At 40.3% G+C, this 20,721-nt stretch overlaps 1 protein-coding gene across 14 annotated transcripts in view; it reads right to left on the reverse strand.

The window, feature by feature from the left end:
- Enah (ENAH, actin regulator) overlaps positions 1-20,721 on the reverse strand; it is a 120,405-nt gene that overhangs the window by 93,094 nt on the left and 6,590 nt on the right. The gene's annotated exons all lie outside the window — the stretch shown is intronic.

The raw sequence follows: 20,721 nt of genomic DNA on the forward strand, positions 1-20,721 counted from the left end.
TAAAAGAATGAAATGATAAGGTGTTACTTCTGTACCCTAAATTTTCTCTTATCTTCCTTCTGAACAAGTATCTTTAAAATTAAAACCTCCTAAATTCTGCTAACTACACTTACTACCTGGCAGGTATAGGAAGAGCATTATTCTCTTTAAAAAGAAACTGATGGGGTTGGGGATTTAGCTCAGTGGTAGAGCGCTTGCCTAGGAAGTGCAAGGCCCTGGGTTCGGTCCCCAGCTCCGAAAAAAAAGAACCCCCCCCCCCAAAAAAAAAAAGAAAAAAGAAAAAAGAAACTGATGGGATCACCGGAACAAAGAGAAGGTCCTCAGTGGCAAAATGCTACACCCTCAAACTCACCCTGAGAGCCACCCCACATCACGTCATCTCTCCCAGCAGTGTATCTCAAATTGTTAGGGACAGTAGTATAAAGACACTGAATATCCAATTCAATATGCACACAAAGACAAAGACACAAAGACACAAAGACAAACTGCCTTCACAACACTTGCCACCACTGTGTGCAATTAGATACTCCTATTTAGTCCATTTCTGATGTTAGACCAGTTTTTAAAACAATGTCTCCCCCAACCCCTGCCTCTCCTTATTTAGATTATATTAAAGACAGCTTCACTGGGAAGCTGCTCTCAGGCAAGTTCACTGGCCCCAAGGATTGAGGAAGGGAACAGAGGGGGAAAGAAAGGGAGAAAAGGTTGAGGGGAGGGAGGGATAGATAGAGGAAGGAGGGAGGGAGAAAGCAAGCAAGCAAGCAAGCAAGCAATGTCATCTCTTAACCCCTTTTCCCACTTATTCCACAGTTTTTTTTTTTTTTTGTTTTTGTTTTTTTTTTTTTGGTTCTTTTTTTTCCCGGAGCTGGGGACCGAACCCAGGGCCTTGCGCTTCCTAGGTAAGCGCTCTACCACTGAGCTAAATCCCCAGCCCCTATTCCACAGTTTTTACGTGATGTTTGTGGAAGAGAGAATGACAGAGAGAAAAACCTACCAGAATCCCGAGATTTGGGGAACTTTACCCCCTCAGAAGCTAAGTGAGCAAACAGGTATGACATAAAAGGAAAAGGAAAAGAGAACAAACATCCCATCTCGAGCATTCTTGTTTGAAATCCGGACAGTCCCAGATAAAAGGTTCATTGAGTAAAGGGAACAGATGCCAAGCTGGATGGACTGAAATGAATTTCTACATCTCACAAACAGAAGAAGAGAACCAACTCAGTGAGTTGTCCTAGAGTCTCCACATCTACACCAAGGTCTACACATATACATAATCACGTGTACACACATACATACACACACAGAATAATGATAAAAAGGACCAGTCAAGTCAATGTTTTATTCATTGTGCTTTGTCAAATAAATTGCAACCATTTAAAATGTTCATAGCTGGGGACTAGAGAGATGGCTCAGCGGTTAAGAGCACTGGCTGCTCTTCCAGAGGTCCTGAGTTCAATTCCCAGCAACCACATGGTGGCTCACAACCATCTGTAATGGGGTCCAATGCCCTCTTCTGGTGTGTCTGAAGACAGCAACTGTGTGCTAACATACATAAAATAAATAAATTTAAAAAAATGTTCATAGCTGGCACACATGTCTTTAATCCCAGCACTTCAGGGGTTAGAGGAAGTGATTCTAGGTCAACCACAGCTACATAGTGAGGCTCTGTCTTAAAAAGGAGGGAGAGGCGAGATGTTGGTGAGGGCTCAGTCATCAAGAACACTGACTGTTTCTCTGGAAAATCAGGATTCACTTCCAGCACCCACACAGCAGCACACAACTGTGTATACCCCCAGTCCCAAGGGAGTCAGTGTCCTCTTCCGGCCTCTAGATACCAGGCACCCGTGTGGCACACAGACATAAAAGCAGGTAAAACACTCAAACACAACAAACAGGGAAAGAACTGTGTAAGTTTAAAAGAAAATGGGGGAAAAAAAACCTTCAGGGTTGAACCATTTAAAAATTAACGTTGCCAATACCTAGTTTCTTAACCCTCCCCCCAAACTGGTAATTTTGCACAGCTAAACCTAATAGTGTAACACATACTTCAGAGGAACAATGGTTCAAGGAGCAGGGCCAGCACTGGCTTAAGAACTTAACCTTCATTATAACAGTTTTCACAGCAAGCTGGGTGCTAATCTCCTACCAAACTGGCTGCCTAAAGATTCAGTCACATTTCAACCTCACTGTGACTGGTTTCTCCCTCTAACCAATTCACTCAAAATCAGGCTCCTAACACGAGCCTAGTACTTTTCCATGCCCCTTGTTTTTCTCACAGAAAAACCACTACTTATGGCAACAGCCTTATCTTGTTTTATGGAGCTCTGTTCATGTCAAATAAACAAATCACAGGCTCCTTAATAGTAGAGATAACCCTTTCCGGTCTTTGAAAACCTGCAATAAAATGTGTACTCAATGTAGGACAAGTTGGATGACTCTGCCCTACCCAATGAAAGGAATGGCTAATTCCCTCAGCAACTGAACCTCAAAGGGGATGAAGACCAAGATGAAGGTCTCAGAAATACTCCAAATTTTTGAACACTTTCGGTAGCTGTCATTGGGTGGATTCTTTTGGACATGGTCTCTATGTAGTGGGAAGACTAGAAAATGCCTACCTAACCTAATCTGGCAGAGTTAAACGGGCCCTTCCTTCACTTGACAGTTGCCGGTGAAGCACTGTACTCGGAAATGTAAATGTGGAACACAGGAAATTCCTCTTTTCTTTATACAAAACTCATTCTTGAAAAGCATGTGAATAGAAACATCTAAGAGCTGAGCAAGTAGCTTTAAAAAAAAAAAGGTTTTAAGCTTTCATGTGAATGGGTGTCTGCCCACACGTGAGGCTATACACCACATGTATGTTGGACTCCTAGGACCAGTTGTGAACTACTGTGTGGATGCTCGGAATTAAACCCAGGTCCTTTGGAAGAGCAGCCAGTGCTCTTAACCTCTGAGCCATCTCTCCAGCCCCGCAAGGAGCTAATTTTAAAGTGGATTTTCTGTCCAAGAGTGAAAATATCTTACGGAACAAATGTTCAATTTTTAAAACCAAGGCACAATCACTTGATGTAGGACAAATGCAAAGCAGGAAATTAATGTTCTTAAATTGATTCCTGTCTCAGCCTCTAATTTTCTTCACATACCCAAAACAGTATTCATTATACTAAATTGCAAACAAATAAATAAAGAGGTGAGCAGAGATCTTGGAAGGAAAGAGATAGTCTCTTAACAAATGTTCTATTTTAAAAAATGTCTTAAAATACAGGCATGGCAAGGCATACCTATAAGTTGGGGAAGAAGAACCAGCATTTAGAAGCCAACCTGGTCTATGTTTAGCTTCAGGCCAGCCTTGGATACACAGCATGATCCTGTCCCCTAAAATAACAACCAAAACAACCCCATACTCATACACACATCCTGTCATTTCTTCTTTTAAAAAGGAATGTTTGTGACCAGCATTTCTGACCAATCGCTAGCAGTGGTGCACACCTACAATGCCAATACTTGTGGGGCTGAAACAGCAGGGCTGCTTCACGACTGAAAGCACATAGGCTGCTTTTTGAGTTTCAAGGCAGCCTATGCAATGGAGTAAGACCCTGTGTCAAGCAACCAACAAAACCACACAAATCTGAACTGTGAATCGGCAGGACACAGGCTCTACCGACCCAGAGCTGAGTATCACTGAGAAGAGAAAAGCCGTATTGAGGAGGAACACCAAGACATCAGCTAATGAGATGAAGAGAGAACCAAACAAACCTAAAAGTCACTTAAGTCAAAGTGATCTGGGCCCAAGCGGAATGCTGTTATTAGCCAATGAAAACTTGAGTCACTATTATGACCAACTTTTGGTAGGAACGCTTTCTAATGTCTCTCCTTACATCCTCGGGGAGAATCTATCTATACTTCACTCAGGGAGCAAATGAATCAATCCCAGATGCTATGACACATCTGGAGGGCAAGTCCTGTTTGTCTGTTATCACTCAAGTTACCAAAATGCTTGGGATTCTACAGCGGAAAATCACTTCGTGCGTTCAATAGATGCCTTAATGAACGATGCACCACAGTAAAACCTCAACGGTTTAAAGAGCAGAGACAAGCTAAGCCGTCCTTCTCACTAACCTGACCACAACCAAACCTAGAGTCTAAGTATAATTTAGGAGGAACGCTCAGAAGAACCCAAAGTTAATTATTCTTCAATTTAAAGGTCAACATCAAAACATTCCCTGCTGCTGCAGGCTGTGAAGCCGTGGACACTGTATTTGCTGGCTAGCATAGAACCTGGCACGACACTTTTAGAAAGCATTTTGGCAATACGATTCAAGAGCTTTTAAAACTGTCTCTATTTCTTAAGGGATCTAATACTATTTCTGGAATTCTATCTTAAGGACATAGTCTACAATTAAGAAAAAAGCCCTTTGGGTTCAGGAAAGCATTATTCATTATACAAAACCACTCTACACAATGTAAATAGTCACTTAGGAGAAAATAGGTAATCTACAATAGAGCGTTCATCTAATAAAATTCTGAGCGTCCTCCTAAAAGCATTAAAAAAAAAAAAGGACAACATACCAAATACCAAATGATCAAAAGCAAAATGCATGCGTGCATAATCACCTGTAAACAAATCACAACATAAGAGCTGTCTTTAATTGGATCTCTGTTAGTTCGAGGCCAGCCTGGTCTATAGAGCAACTTGCAGGACACCCAAGACTACACAGAGAAACCCTCAGGGGAGAGGGGTTTAAGCAACATGTATGACATATAAAATGCAGACGATCAACATTCTTGAGTTCTGTTGAGTAGTGGTGCATGCCTTTACTCCTACCACCAGGGAGGCAGAGACGGGCAGATCTCTGTGAGTCCGAGGCTAACCTGGTCTACACAGAGAGTTACAGGACACTTAGAGCTAGGGAGAGAGAGGGAAAGAGAGAAACAAATATGTTCGAATGAATGGATGGATGGATAGATAGATAGATAGATAGATAGATAGATAGATAGATAGTTTGTTTCTGGGTTTTCAGGTAGAAAATCTACCATAATACTGAAAGCAGGGTGGGAATCAAAGAGAAAGGTAAATTCCTTAAGGTAGAGGAACAGCAGCAGGACCCAGGGGCTCACACCTACCCCAGGAGCCAGGAGAAGGCTGCTGCACAAGGACTGCAAATTCAACAGCAGACTGTGTTACACAAAGGGACCTTGTCTCAAGGGGGAAAAAACATAAGGGAGTGGAAATGGAACTATAGTGTTCATATAATACAAGGCTGAAGGAAAGAGGAATCTGCAAGGGTCCAATTTTCAAGGTGACAGTCTGTCTTGCTTTGGACAGCACTGTATTAGAAGTCACGATACCTGGTACGCCTGAGACAGGAGAACTGTGAGGTCAATGACAGCCTGGGCTGCAGAGAGTTTGGGGCTGGTCACAGTTTTGAGATCCTGACTGGAAAAAAAACAAAACAAAACAAAAAACCCAAAAAACAAAAACCAAAGAACCAAAAAACACAAAAAACATAAAACTATCTAGAAAAATATATATATTGCAGTGATTTACATCCAAACTAAACAGCAAAGTACAGTAAATATTAACTTTAAAAAGCTACAAAAAGCATTGTTTTAAAAAACAAAATCAGGGGTTGGGGATTTAGCTCAGTGGTGGAGCGCTCGCCTAGGAAGCACAAGGCCCTGGGTTCGGTCCCCAGCTCCGAAAAAAAAGAACAACAAAAAAATAATAATAAATGAAATAAAATAAAAAAACAAAATCGGGGGCTGGGGATTTAGCTCAGTGGTAGAGCGCTTGCCTAGCAAGCGCAAGGCCCTGGGTTCAGTCCCCAGCTCCGAAAAAAAAAAGAGAAAAAAAAAAAAAAACAAAAACAAAATCATTGCTCTCACCAAGAAACAAAAAACAATGTAATTTCAAAAGAAGGAAGCACAGCACACAGCACAGTGGTGGAGAGCACAATCCGGAGACTTTATATCACTCTGTGTCTCGGTCTTTCGATGCCACAGAGGACACACATTACATTCTATTAGCTCTATTCTACCATATGTGCAGTTTCGTAAAGGCTTAACATTATACAAGTTAACTAGAAGGACCAAGAAGACAGCCTGAGCAGTGCCAGTTCCGGAAACCATAAAGTTGATGAATGGTGTGCACCCCGTATGTGCATCTTCTTAATGCCAGTGAATTATACATATTAAAAGTGGTTTAAATGATAAATGTTATCGTTATGTTATTTTACCACAACGTAAAACACTTTTACCCATCAACCAAGAAATTATATTTTAACTTTTCCTACTAAAAAATAAATCATTATATTCTACGTAAGATTTAAGCTCAAGATTCCCACTTTAAAAAAATCATTTACAATTAAGAATGTTGAGAAATTCTTAATTTTCAAGAGAAAATTTCAAAACATGTTGCACTACCATAAAGTTCTGATGCTCAAAATATTTAACTTGAATTCTCAAATAAAAATCTACTCTGGAAGTTGGTGCTATCTTTTCAGCAACAAGCCCAAAATACACTGTTCTAACCTGAAACAATTTAGAAACAGATCTACAAACTCTTCCAGGCACAAGCATTTTTAATGTCTTCTACATGCAGAAAAACTCCATGCACCTTAAATACAACCAATTATGAATAGCAACAAAAATCTTTAAATGTCCATTTTAAAATAAAAACTTACAAAATGGCCCCAAACCACTCACAAAATGAGCATGTGGTAAAAAGGGACAGAGAATACCAATTTACTATACCCAATACTGACTGACAATGCCTGTTGCATAGCAACAAGATTCTGCAGTCTGCAAACAGTACAAGACTCCCTTTCTTGATTTGCCAAGCCACAATAACTCCATCTAGGTTAAGAAAGCATGCAAAAAAATATTTGCATATGCTATCAATATAAGTCTAATTGTATAATTTATACTTCTGAAACTACAAAATGTAAATATAAATCTAGATTACCTAGAACTCTGAAGTATTGTTATACCTTTACTCTCAATGTTTCTCTGTTCTCATTGTTTCTTATTTAGCACACGCATGCACGCACACACACACGCGCGCGCACACGCGCACACACACACACACACACACACACACACACACACACACCCCTACTTAAGCTCATTTTGGAGCCATACTTCCATTTGAAAACATTATCTAGGGGCTGGGGATTTAGCTCAGTGGTAGAGCGCTTGCCTAGGAAGCGCAAGGCCCTGGGTTCAGTCCCCAGCTCTGGGGGGGGGGGGGGCATTATCTATAAGGCAGTTCTGGTTTTATTTTATTTTGTGTGCACTGGTGTTTTTACCTGAATGTATATCTGTACACCAGCTGTGATAGAGTAGGATCCTCTGAAACTGACGTTGTAGAAGGTGTGCACTGCCTTGTGGGTAATGGGTTTCTTGGCTCCCCTCTGCAAGAGCAACAAGTCCTCTTTTTTTTTTTTTTTTTGGTTCTTTTTTTTCGGAGCTGGGGACCGAACCCAGGGCCTTGCGCTTCCTAGGCAAGCGCTCTACCACTGAGCTAAATCCCCAGCCCCGCAACAAGTCCTCTTAACTGCTTAGCCACCTGCCCATTTCTTAGGTGAGCGGTAATAAAGCTTGGGTGTGCATATATACCTCTTGTTCCATAACTTAATATAACAGATACTTTCAGCTGACTTAAAAAGTTGTAATTACCAGAAAGAACTATAAGCATTTTAATTCTCTTGGGATCTGAATCACTTCAATGAACAGTGTATATAGGTAAACTGATTATCATTTCAGAGAACTTCTCAAATAAAAACTCTCCACCTAAAAAACCAAGGTTAAATAAAATTTGTAGTTATTCCAATCGTATCTTTAAATACCTTCACTGTGTTGTGCTTTTATTTGTGAGAATATTAAGTGCCTCAATGTGTGACAGATTTAACACACACAAAAAACATTTTTTAAAATGTTTTTCCACACTTTCAAAGAAACCCCTTAACTTCATAAACATAGCTATTCCACTTACAACGTATTGTCTAAGAATATTATTTAGGAGCACCTGGAATTTATTAGCTTATAAATCAATCTATACATCACAAAAACCTCCACATATTCTTGATGTTTATTACAAATGAAGGCTGTTATATAGAATAGAGACACAGCTTTGTATATACGGACTCAGTCTCTGAAATAACCCTGTGCCTTACCCCATCCCCACCCTCTAAACCCTAAGTATCAAGTTATTAATCCAGCAGGAAAGAATATTCTTAGAGAGACTTCAAGAAAAAAATATGTTAAGCTTGGAAATGAGACAAACTTGTGTTTCAAACAAGGTTCTATCATATACTATGTGCTCCAACGCAAGGGCACCCTATATACCGGCTTAAGAAATAACTAATAGGAAGTCCATGGCAATTCGCGTCTTTTGTGAGATTTTGGTTGTGGTTTTTCAAGGCAGAGTTTCTGTGTAGTTCTAGCTGGCCTGTAGATCAGGCTGGCCTTGAACTTGAGAGATCTGCCTGCTGGGGCCAAAGGCGTGCACCACCGCCACCTGGCATGCCTTCCTTCACTACCCTCACCTTAAAGCTTTGTAAGGTCTTGTCCAGTCTGCCATGAAAGAGGTTTTAACAGGAAGGACTTTGATTTGAATCACAGCTGTCTTTACCAATTACATGACCTTAGCCAAGGCACCTAACCACTGTAAGCCTCAGTTTCTCCACTGTAAAACAATAGTGAGAACATTTGTGAGGCTGCCTTTCAATGATCAGCAGCAATTACATATCATGTTTACTTTACGTAAGGAATAGCAAACACTGTCATAAGAGAATCTAGCCACTTGGCTTACACCTACAGGAGCAAATATCCAAAAGAAGCCTAGGCCCTGTTTCAGATGCTCCATTTGAAAATGAGTTAAGTTTAAATATTTGCTCTATACAATGAAACACACATTGTTTGGGAAAGTTTTTTGTTTATATTTCACTAATATTTAAATTCAAAAACATTTTTCCCTCAGATAACTCTTAACATACTAATAGGCTTATGTCAATAATTTTTGTTTGGTCCTATTTTCAGAGTTCTCATGTAGCCCAGATAACTAGGGTCAAGGTTCAGAAACGTGTGCGAGCACGAGTGTGTGCATGCGGACACAACTGTGGGGAAGGCACTAAAATACCTTTCAGAAGACCTGGGAATAATTCCTTGGCATCACTTGTTAAATAGAAGAGAACCTTCAATAATAAATGATCTTATCACTGCTCCTTCCTTTTGAGGGTGAAGGTGTTGGGGGGTGGGGGGATAGGAATAGGACAGTCTCCCTCTGTATCTCAAGTTGGCCTTAAACCAACAGCAAACCCGCTGCCTCATCCTCCCCAGTGCTGAAATTTACACGTCCAAGTCAACACACCCAAGAGGCTTTTTACTTTTGTTGAAAACAGACTTCCTTTGTACTTGAGAGTTTATTTTTGAACTCTTCTACTCATTAGTCTACATGCGTTTTATTACTACAGCATTTTAGTAAGATTTTTAAAAATACTAGTTAGTAGGTAGGTGCGTGTGAATGTGTGTGCACGTGTGTACCCAGGGTGCATGTGTGGACATCAGAACTTGCAAGGGGTTATCAACTCTCTTCTACCACATGGATCCTGGGGACTGACCTCATGTTCAGCCTTGGTAATCAGTGTCTCACCCGCTGAGCAATCTCAGCAGTCGACTTCAGCAGTTTGGAAACTGAGCATAAGGACCTTCTACTTCTGCCTTAGTTTGGGTCCCTTGAAATTCCACCAACTTTGGATGGGTTTTTTCCTTTACAAAGAATGTCACTGGGGGCTAGGGATTTAGCTCAGTGGTAGAGCGCTTACCTAGGAAGCGCAAGGCCCTGGGTTCGGTCCCCAGCTCCGAAAAAAAGAACCAAAAAAAAAAAAAAAAAAAAAGAATGTCATACAGTATCCACGTGTATCATTTGGGGTAGCACTGCCCTCTTAACAGTAACTGTTTTCATTCATTTAGATCTTTGACTTTTTATCCAGGAAAATTCTGTTTTCAGGATATATATTTTAACTCCCTGATTAAATGTACCCCTTGGTATTTTATTCTTTTAGATTCTATTGCAAATGAAACCGCTTTTCTGGATTTCTTTTTTGGACGGTTCATTTCTAATGCATAGAAACAAAACTGCATCTTGTGTGATCTCAGACCCCACAGCTCTGCATTTATTAGCACTAGTGGCTTTATCCTGATTCCTGCATCTATTTTTTTTTTAGACACATATACAAGTTTCCTTCTATATCTGTCACTGAGGCAGCTTGTCTAACCAAAGTGAGATGAATGAGATCAAAGTTGTGATACCTACTCAAATGGGAAACTCAGGCTGGGCCTTAATGAAGTATCTCAGAATAAAACCTTATGTACAAACATGGTCACTGCGGAAGGGACACCAGGTCAGACCCTTAATCCAGTATGGCTGGGATTCTTATAGAAGAAGAGCTTCTCACTGAGCATAGTAGCACACACTTCAACACTAGTGCTTTGGAAGCTAAAGCAAGGGCTGCGTATATACAGTGAGACCCTGCTTCCAACAAATGTCGTGTTAATAGAGAGGCATATAAAAAAGACAAGTTCGATGACTAAAGAAGCAGAAAGTAAAAAGGTGTCTATTGAAAAGTCAAGGAATCCGAGCAAAGACCAAAAGCTTGATACGAAAAACCCAGGAATGCTATCTAACTTAAAACGTACCAGGTCTATCCACAAATTTCAGACTCAGGCTCCAAAATCAACTTTTTCCTTTTTCTAATACCATCTCTGACGCTTGGACTGAACGCATTTTGCATGTACTAAACACGTATTCTATTACTGAGCAACACCCTACCAGCTCTTGTGTACCCAGCCTACTGTTTTGCCTTGCACATGCCAGACTTAGACAACCATTCATTCATACATACATACATACTACATGCATGAGAATTCTAAATACACAAATCAGCTAAGCTTATTATGCTAAATCTCGAAAATATGGCAATTAACTAATAATCCTAATTTATGGGGAAAACAAACCTGAAATTTGGGATAGACAATGTCTCATGGACAATTTTCTTACTTTAAAAAAATGTATATTTGTGTGTGAGTGCCTGCCTACCAGTACCAGGACATTCATGTAAAGAGGTCAGAGGACCACCTGAAGTTCTATTCTGTTGCAAGATAGTTGATCACACTGTGAACTCCACGATTGTGTTACTTAGTGAAAAACAAAACAAAAGTTGTGGTGTGGCTCAGTCCTTAGTACATACATTTAATCCCTAACAATGAAGGGTAAGGTTACTTTGTAGAAGGAAGCGCCTGTGTTTTGAAATGGATGTCTACTTGAGTGGCAGACAAAGTGACAAATCAGAGAAAGATTTGACAGAATAGACTGTGCCCAAATCTCACAAGGACGGAGAGGAAAGGGGCAGCCAGGAGGGAACAGCAGAGGAAGAGAAGAAAGAAGCAGTTTTATCAGCAGAATTTTACAGAGACAGGTTGAAGAGAGAACAAGCTAGACACAGGTGAAGACGGAATGAGCCAGAGAGTGAGAAGGAGCCAGCAGATTAGAACAGAATGACAGGAAGTTTGAGGCCAAGCAGAAAAGCTCAGTCAGAAGCAGAAAGAAGCCAGATTAAGTCAGTCAGCTTAGAGAAGGGAGTGAGTCAGAGCTGGGTCAGAGTTTGAGCTGAGTTGAGTCAGCAAGCTAGAGGTCAGGGAAAACTAGGAGGGGTGAGCTTACTCAGCAGTAAGTCTCAGAAGCTGAAACACCTCAGGCCAGGTTAACACGCACGTTACTGAGGCAATACAAAAGTACTCACAAAAACACATCAAGCAAACCAACTGTGATGGTTTTAATCATGCCACATCCTACACTATGTGTATTAGACATCCCACTGCCCTCTACGAATGTAATATAACTGATTTGACAATTAAAAATACCAAGGACATGCTCAGCAAGACACTGAGCTCAATCCTCAGCTCCAAAACTCAAGACTTCTTAAATGAAGACAAAGTAACAGTGCCAATCCATTACACCTAAGCGAATTTAAATGCCATGTGTTACTATCACTATTTAGAAGGAAATCAACCACAAATATGTTCAGCATCCTCATGGTATCAGTTGTTTTTGTTTTTTTTTTTTTTAAATAGCTCTTGAAGTCAGACAGATAGCTCATCCCTCACTAAGCTAAGTACAAGGGAATGGGTAATGTCTAAGCACGTCTTTATTTATAAGTCCTTCTGGGGGTTATCTTATTGGGCCACTCTGTTAACTCTGGAATCACAGCATGAGAATAGTCATGGAGGATTTGAGCCATGATAAAGAAGAGTTGGTCTTTAATTCTAAGAGAAAGAAACAGAAGACCTAGAGGGTTGCAAAGACTGAGGCTAAGCTAGTAAAATCCGAATCAAGGAAGTTCTTCTGACTACTGTAGAAGAGAACAGACTACATAGGAGTAAGAGCAATGGGAGAAATGAATCCCAAGCAATGCATTCGTGAAAATGTGAGAGGACAAAACAGATAAAAGGTCCTAGTACACCTTCCAAGGCAGCATATCTCTGCAGACTCCACCATTGCATCTCTGCCCAGTCAATCTCTCCACCACAGTAGGTGTGTCTACTGCAAGCCACGCCAGGAAATCATCAACACAGTAAAAGTAGACCTGCCAAAGACACGATCCTTTATGAAGTCACTGAAAATGACAGAAGACTTTCTAATTAATGCAAAGCCACTGATAACACTGAAACTAAGGAGGATAGACTGAGAATAGGCACCAGGGAACTCAAGGTAAGCTCTACATGCCAACATAGCTGACAGCTTCCTGGGTGGTGGATATACTGACTTAATTTTATCACTTCAGCAGTCAGCTTTATACCTTAAGACAGTGGCTCTCAGGGCTGGAGAGATGGCTCAGTGGTTAAGAGCACTGACTGCTCTTCCAGAGGTCCTGAGTTCAATTCCCAGCAACCATCTGTAGTGAGATCTGATGCCCCCTTCTGGTGTGTCTGAAGACAACTACAGTGTCTTCACTGCATAAAATAAATAAATCTTTTTAAAAAAACAAACAAAGACAGTGGCTCTCAACCTTTCTCATGTGGCGGTGACCCCCAACCATAAAATGACTTTGTTGCTACACCATAACTGTACTTTTACTAGTTATGAATCATAATGTAAATACCTGATACATAGGATTATCTAATATGTACTCCCCAAAAGGAACCATGACCCACACAAGTTGAGAACCCCTGCTTTAAGGGGTTTAAATAGGAACAAATTAAAAAACTATCTACTTCCTCTAAGACTTACCTCATCTGAATGTGAGGCAGGGAAATCCCATGACCTACACGCTACCAGGTATATATGAAACAAAGTAGACACCACAAATGACCAGAGGCCCAGGTCCTCAGAAGTCAGTGAGCACCGCAATGTATGCTGAGTATACCTTACCTCGGGACTTCAGTGACATGAGATAAACTTTCTCTTTTTTAATTGGCTTGTTTGAGGTTTTGTTTTCTTCTGAACAGACAAGGCCTATCTACGTACCTTGGGCTGGCTTGAAACCCACTATAGAACCCAGGCCTTGAACTTTTATCCTCCTGACTTGGCCTTTCAAGTGTGTCAAAAAAGATTCTCTTAATGTTTAATTAGCACTCTAGGTTACGTGACATGCTCAGTTTATAACTGGAGACAATGAACGCAGATTTGGTTATGAGGAGATTAAAAACAAAATAATCTGGGAAAAAAAAGAATGTTTTTAGGAAAACTAAGTCTCAATCATTTTAGCAAAAATGGGTTTATCATATTAGAAAGGCTCACTATAGCATGAAAACTATGGTTTGCAAGTTTGTCTGAAAAGTTATGCAAAAATATTAAAGCAACCAACACTTGATTCCCTGTTCTTGCATCCTAACAATATAACATAGCTGCAACCATACCAAAGCTTTTATACTTTTGTTTCATTTTTCAAGATTAAATCCAAATGAAGCCATTTCTCCACAGCTGTGCTATGCCCTGCTATCTATGAAATGTTCTAGGCCAATTCATTCTACGTGGCCTTGTTCTTAATACCAATTATTTAAAGAAAATAAAGACTCCTTATATGTGAAATAGCAAGAGAAAAATTAGTCACCCAAACATCAAATTACAGATCAGTAAACATTAACAATTACAGAGAAACCCAAGAGCTTACTATTAAAAAACAAGGCTCTAGACAGAGAAAAAAAAATAGCAGTTCCACTGTGTACTGGTTAAGTGGCCTTGAGAAAAACTTAGCTGTCTCGGCCTCCAGTTCCTCACCCACAAGAGGGATGTAAAGTCCCTAGCTTTTGGCTGCTAAGGCAGTGTCAGCTGAGCTCACATGGTGAAGTTGCTGGGCGGCGAGCACTTCACAACGTTTTCAAACGTTATTTTTTAAAACTCTAAGAAAGTGAGAATATAAATGCTAACACTGGAATTCATTAGCAAAGAATTTTTTTTTCCAAACACAAGATGTATGCTTTAAAATATAAATACAAAAAAAAAAAGATAAAATTAAGCAAAACACATGCTACTAATCCCAGCACTCTAGAGGCCAAGGGAGAATGGTCCCAACTTCAAAGCCAATCTGAGCTTCATCAGCCTAGGCTATTTAAATAAATAACAAAATATTTATAAATATTAAATAAATAAATTGACAAGTATTGTACACTTATAAACACACTCCTGTAATCCCAGCATTGGGGAAGCAGCCCAGGTGTAGGGAGGTGTTACAAATCTGAGGCCAACCTGGTGACAAGGTCTTAAGTTCCACACCAGCCTTATGCTTTACAGCAAGAGCCTGTCTCAAAAAGTAACTTTTTTATATGGTATGTGAAACTTAAAATAGAATGTATATTGCTACATTTTCTAGACATGACATATAAAGTCTAAATATAAGGGCAGAACTGGAAAACATGGAATTACAAAGCGTCAATACACTCCCCTAACCACATCCATCTACCAGTTTCATGTAATTTTAATTACCATCGCAACAGATTTTGAGGGTCGAAGGGTTATTTCATTTTTACTAGTTTTGACAAAATTATTCTAAAGCTAATTTGAAAACAGAAAACAGAGAGGCAAATCAAAACTTGAAACTAAAGAGCATCTTCCCTTTCTCTGATTAACAGTACTGTGAGGTTGGAATGGCTCAACAGTGAGAGGTTCACCACAGCAGAACACTTGACACATGCCCGAGACAGTGTCACCACAGCAGAACAAAAACAAAATGGCAAAGAGTTAGCCAGTGAATACAGAAGCAGATTTTATGGAAATTCAGTATACAATATGAATATGGTATTTCAAGTCTACAGAAAAGGATGGATTGTTCAACGAACGCTCTAAGTCATTACACAGTCGATGGTTGATATGATCCTTTCACTTCAAAATTTCAGATGTTTAAGCAAACAGAAGAAAATACAGGCAACTATGAATCTAACTTTAGGTTACGGAAAGCAGGATAACAAAGACACGATAGAGATGGTCTACTAATAAATTTGAGAGGAAACTTAAAAATTTCTGAAACCAAACAAAATTAAAAGACAGGTGACAAACTCAGAAGACACACATGTCAGATTTCACATGAAGGGCCCGACAAGTAATACCTCATATAATCTGGTGTGGTCTCCTTCTGTACTGATAGACTCTAGGTGTGAACACATGACTTGCCATTGCTAAGGAAATACAAGCAAACAGGCTGCAAGGAGAAATCACACACACACACACACACCCCTATCTATATATAGACATATATGCATGTATATGCATACTAGAATTAAGGATGTTGTTGCTATCGCAGAGATGGAATGCCAGGTCAGAGAAAGAGAAGCAGGTAGACAGGCATGTCCCATGAAACACGCTGTCCTGGTTAGCTTCAACTGTCAACCTGGCACAGCCTAGTCGTGTGATAAGACCTCCACTGAGGTTAGGTCAAACTGGCAAAGACGGAGAATACTGATTATGCTGAGCTGGCCAGAGTATAAGGAAACTGGAACTCTAGATAAAGTACTATTATATAATGTATATCAAAACTTGGTAAATCCCTTTTAGTCTGATAATTGCTTCATTTAATACTCTCTCAAATGTTCACTGCACCCTTGCAGAGGCCTGTACTGGGAAGTGGAACTACAAAGTCAAATCACAAATGACTTTCATAATTTTGATTATCGAGTTTTATTCTACAGTGCTGCTGAAGGCATTGGGAGAACGATATCTAGTGTCCACTTTAAGATCTGATTGATGAATGGAGAATGAGAGTCAAGAGTAGAAATGAGGAAACAATTGTTCAGGTGAGCTAACAGGTTTGCATGGGGTAAAACAACCAGAAATGATGTCAACTGGAAACACTAAAGAATACAGAAGCACATGGTGGCGTATGTCTGTAATCCCAGCACTTCAGAGATAGAGGATTTAGAGTTCCAGGCCGGCCTGAGCCATATGAGACCCTAAGTCAAAAAACAAAAAAGAGGAAAGTAAATACTGTTTCTTGATTTTTTTATTTCTAGAACTTTATCCTAAAATATAATCATATATAAACAGACATACTTACATGGATGTTCATTGCGGTGTTTGTATGTTTGGACACAGAAGCTCATGTAACTCATGGTCTCAACCTCCTGTTCCATCCCCTAAGTACTAGAATTAGAGGCATGTTGCTACCTCACATAACAGAGTTGGGAATTTAGCTCAGGGAAAAGTGCTTGTCTAGCAAGCACAAAAGCAACAACAAGACGCTAGGTTTGGTTCCCAGAACCAAAAAGGGTGAGCACGGGCTTGGGAAAAAAATATTAGAACAAACCTTAAAGTCATCTTTAAATGATTAAGCAGACATGATCCATGCAAGGTAATGGACTACTAGGTAGTCATTTAAAAATTATAAAGATTTGTATTTAATGCCAACAATTACATGCAAAAGAATAATCTTGTGGGGGGGAGGGGAAGGGACTTGGGGGGGGAAGAGGGGGAGAAAAGGAAAAGGAGAGAGGGGGAATGGAAGGGGCAGAGAGGGAGGTGGGGGGGAGGGAGGGAGAGAGAGAGTGTGAGAGTGTGTGTGTGTGTGTGTGTGTGTGTGTGTGTGTGTGTGTGTATGCCACAGCAGATATGCAGAGATTAGGAAAACTTTTAGTGATTAGCATTCTCCTTTAAGGTTTCTTTAAACTTTTTTTATGGTTGAATTTTATTCAGGCTTATGTGCTTGCGTTTATGTGTGCATGTGATCAAGTAAGTGCAAGTGGTCACAGAGGCCAGAAGAGGGCATCAGATTTCCCCTGAAGCTGGTTATTCTTTTTTTTTTTAAATTGGGTATTTTATGTATTTACATTTCAAATGTTATCCCCTTTCCCGGTGGTTCCTCCTTCCCCCACCTCCCCTTCCCCTGCTTCTATGAGGATGCTCTCCCACCACAAGGGTTCCAGGAATTGAACTCAGGTCACCAGGCTTGGCAGTAAGCGCCTTTTACTTGCTGAGCCATCTCTCCACATCTCCATTTTTAAGAAGCAGAGTCTTTACTTACACACACATGCATTTACAACTGCGTATGGATTATGAGAAGCCTAGAAAGCTGCCCGTGAAAGTACTATTGTAACTCAAGCTATCTGGAGAGAGGGCTCGGTAATTACAAGGCCTACTATGCATGAACCTGGATCCTCAGCACCCACTTAAAAGACAACTGATTGCACTGCACCTACACCGGTAGGCTGGGGAAGTAAGTGTATTCCTGAAGCTTGTTAGCTAGACAGATGGACTCCTGGCTCCGAGAGCGGTCCAGTCCCAAGGAGAAAAAAAAAAAAAAGGCAGGATAATGACAACAGAAGCTGACTTCTGGCCTCCACATGCAAACACACGCAAGTGTGTACAGACACATATGAGCACATCACACAGAAACATACGCCTATTTAGTTTGGGTCTGAGTGTTTAACATTTATACTTTGAGAGATATGTGCAAAATCTGTTACCATTTTTATAATGGAGGGGGAAAAAGCAACTCAGAAAAATCACCAGATATTTATCTGAACAACAGTAATTTGTTCACTTCCTAAAAGTAATTGAGTAGATTTTAAAGAACTGTTTTAAACGAATATTTAAGATGCATACATCTTAAAGCATTAAAAACACTAAAGCTGGGTGTGGCGGTGCACACCTTTAACTCTAGCGTTCAGGAGGCAGAGGCAGGCATCTCTTGAGTTTGAGGCCAGCCTGGTTTATAGAGCAAGAAAAACCAGGGATAGAGAAACCCTGTCTTGGAAATACAAAAATAGGGTTGGGGATTTAGCTCAGTGGTAGAGCGCTTGCCTAGGAAGCGCAAGGCCCTGGGTTCGGTCCCCAGCTCCGGGGGGGGGGGGTGGGGGGGAGCAGTGGGGGAAATAAATAAATAAATAAATAAATAAATAAATAAATAAATGGAAGGAAGGAAGGAAAAAGTTCAATGTTACCAATTTTGCTTATAGCTAACAGGAGGTGAAAATATGGGAGGGGGAACAATGACATCACAGGATTGCATAACAAAACAAACATTTATAAAAACTTCACAGAGGAGCCCCAGCCCTCCACTGAACTGCAAAATGAGCAATTTGGACTCCGTTGAGATTTGACCTAAAAGGCTATTTGTTTTACTTACATTCTAGAGTTTTAGGGTTTTTTTCCCTGAAGTTTCTCCCCTATCGTATTGACAATATGACAGAGACCAAAAAGGACAGCACCCTGTAAAGAAGAGTAGTCATTTGAATTCACATCATCGGTATCAAGGTCGGGTACTCCAGCAAGCCTTTACCACTGGAAAAGTACTCAGTTCATTTAAAATGTCATCGTGGCTATCTTACTCCCCAAAGACAAAACTCTCACTGGTATCTGAGATTGCTGTAAACAGACTCAGGGAAAACACTCCTCAGACTGAACGGTTTTCTAAGGAGCCTATAGATGAGATGCTTCAGCACATTTTATTGGTGGCCTTAGTCACTGTTGTTTTAGAACTTTTTTTTTTTAATTTACTTTTGGAATGGGGTGTGTGCCACAGATACAAATAGAGGTCAGAGCACACCCTGCAGCCATTTCCACCACGAAGGTCCCAGGATCACTTGGGTCATCAGGCTGGGCACCTATAGGCCTGCTGAGCCATCTCGCCAGACGGTCATTTTTATTTATAACAAGGAAACTAACTGCTGTTAATTTAGCAGTAATATAAAACTCTAAAATGCGCCCAGGTTTCTCAAAGGCACCACGGTCAAGGTTTCGATCTCAGTACTTGCAACGAAGATGTGTCCCAATCCGTCCTCTTCAGGAAAACACAAAAAGAGGTCAATGTTAATTCAAAGTAATAAAAGGGTGGGGGGGGGGGGGAATGTAAGAAACAGATGAGATTCTCTTTCCGTATTGTCTATTCTAGTAAAGGAAGGAAGGAAGGAAGGAAGGAAGGAAGGAAGGAAGGAAGGAAGGAAGGAAGGGAGAGAAAGAAAGAATAATCTACTGCCTGGGGATAGGAGCTGTAACTCAGATACTAGAAAATTCACCTTTGGGGGTTGGGGATTTAGCTCAGTGGTAGAGCGCTTGCCTAGGAAGTGCAAGGCCCTGGGTTCGGTCCCCAGCTCCGAAAAAAAAAAGAAAAAGAAAAAAAAAAAAACGAAAATTCACCTTTTAATATATAGACAAGGAAGGATGCACGACTAAATCAACATTCTCACTGTGTCAAAAAGAAGGCACATGCATAGTCAAACATTTGCCAGACTTCCCATCCCTCCCTCACTCCTGGCAACCGCCGATACACTAACAGAATCATTCAGTATGTCGCCTTTTGAATTTAGCCTTCACCTCCTACCATGTTTCCGTCCACACAGTGGAATATACCAATACTTCATTATTTTTGATGGCTAAATATTTCATTTTAAGGGTATGCCACATTTTGACCATTCAAACTACGGGCAACCAGGTTCTTCCTTCCACTCTGAATAGTGAGGCTGTGAACATCTGTGGGCAAGCTTTCCGGTAGATGAGTTTTCACCTCCATGTGTACCAGTGAAATTACCGATCATATAACTCTGAACTTAAGACTCTGCGGAATTGTCTAAACTCTTCTAAAGCAGCTTAACACTCGTATGGCTTTTCAAACTCTTAACATAAACTCATACGATGTTAGACTTTTCCTAGAAATAGAGGAATTATTCTTCCTTATCAAGCCCATCTTGTGCGCCAAGTGTTACGCCAGACAGGGCCTTATTTAATTTTCCTAACAAATCTGCAAGGCAAAAATTACTACAATTTTACGGAAGAAATTCAGGTCTAAATAGTTTACAGTTCTTACAAATCAGTTAAGGTCAAATCTAGAATTTGAATCCAAGGTCAATTTCAAAATCTGTATTCTTTATACCATGCTGTGGTATAAACCGTATCATTTACTCAGCCCTTAGACACATATACCTTTGTTTCACATGAAAAGGATTCTTTTTTTTTTTTTTTTTTTGGTTCTTTTTTTTCTGGAGCTGGGGACCGAACCCAGGGCCTTGCGCTTCCTAGGCAAGCGCTCTACCGCTGAGCTAAATCCCCAACCCCATGAAAAGGATTCTTTAGGCAAGCTGTATGTTGTGTTAAAATTCTGGTGTGGAAGCTTCCCAATATGAACATATTACTAAAACTCCTAAGTGACTTAGGTATATTACCTCCCCCATACATACTTTTCTTTAGTAAATTATTTCTGTAGTTACATTTGAAAAGTTCTATCTAGGATTAGTTCA

This window comes from Rattus norvegicus, chromosome 13, assembly GCF_036323735.1.
Source record: "Rattus norvegicus strain BN/NHsdMcwi chromosome 13, GRCr8, whole genome shotgun sequence".
NCBI lineage: Eukaryota > Metazoa > Chordata > Mammalia > Rodentia > Muridae > Rattus > Rattus norvegicus.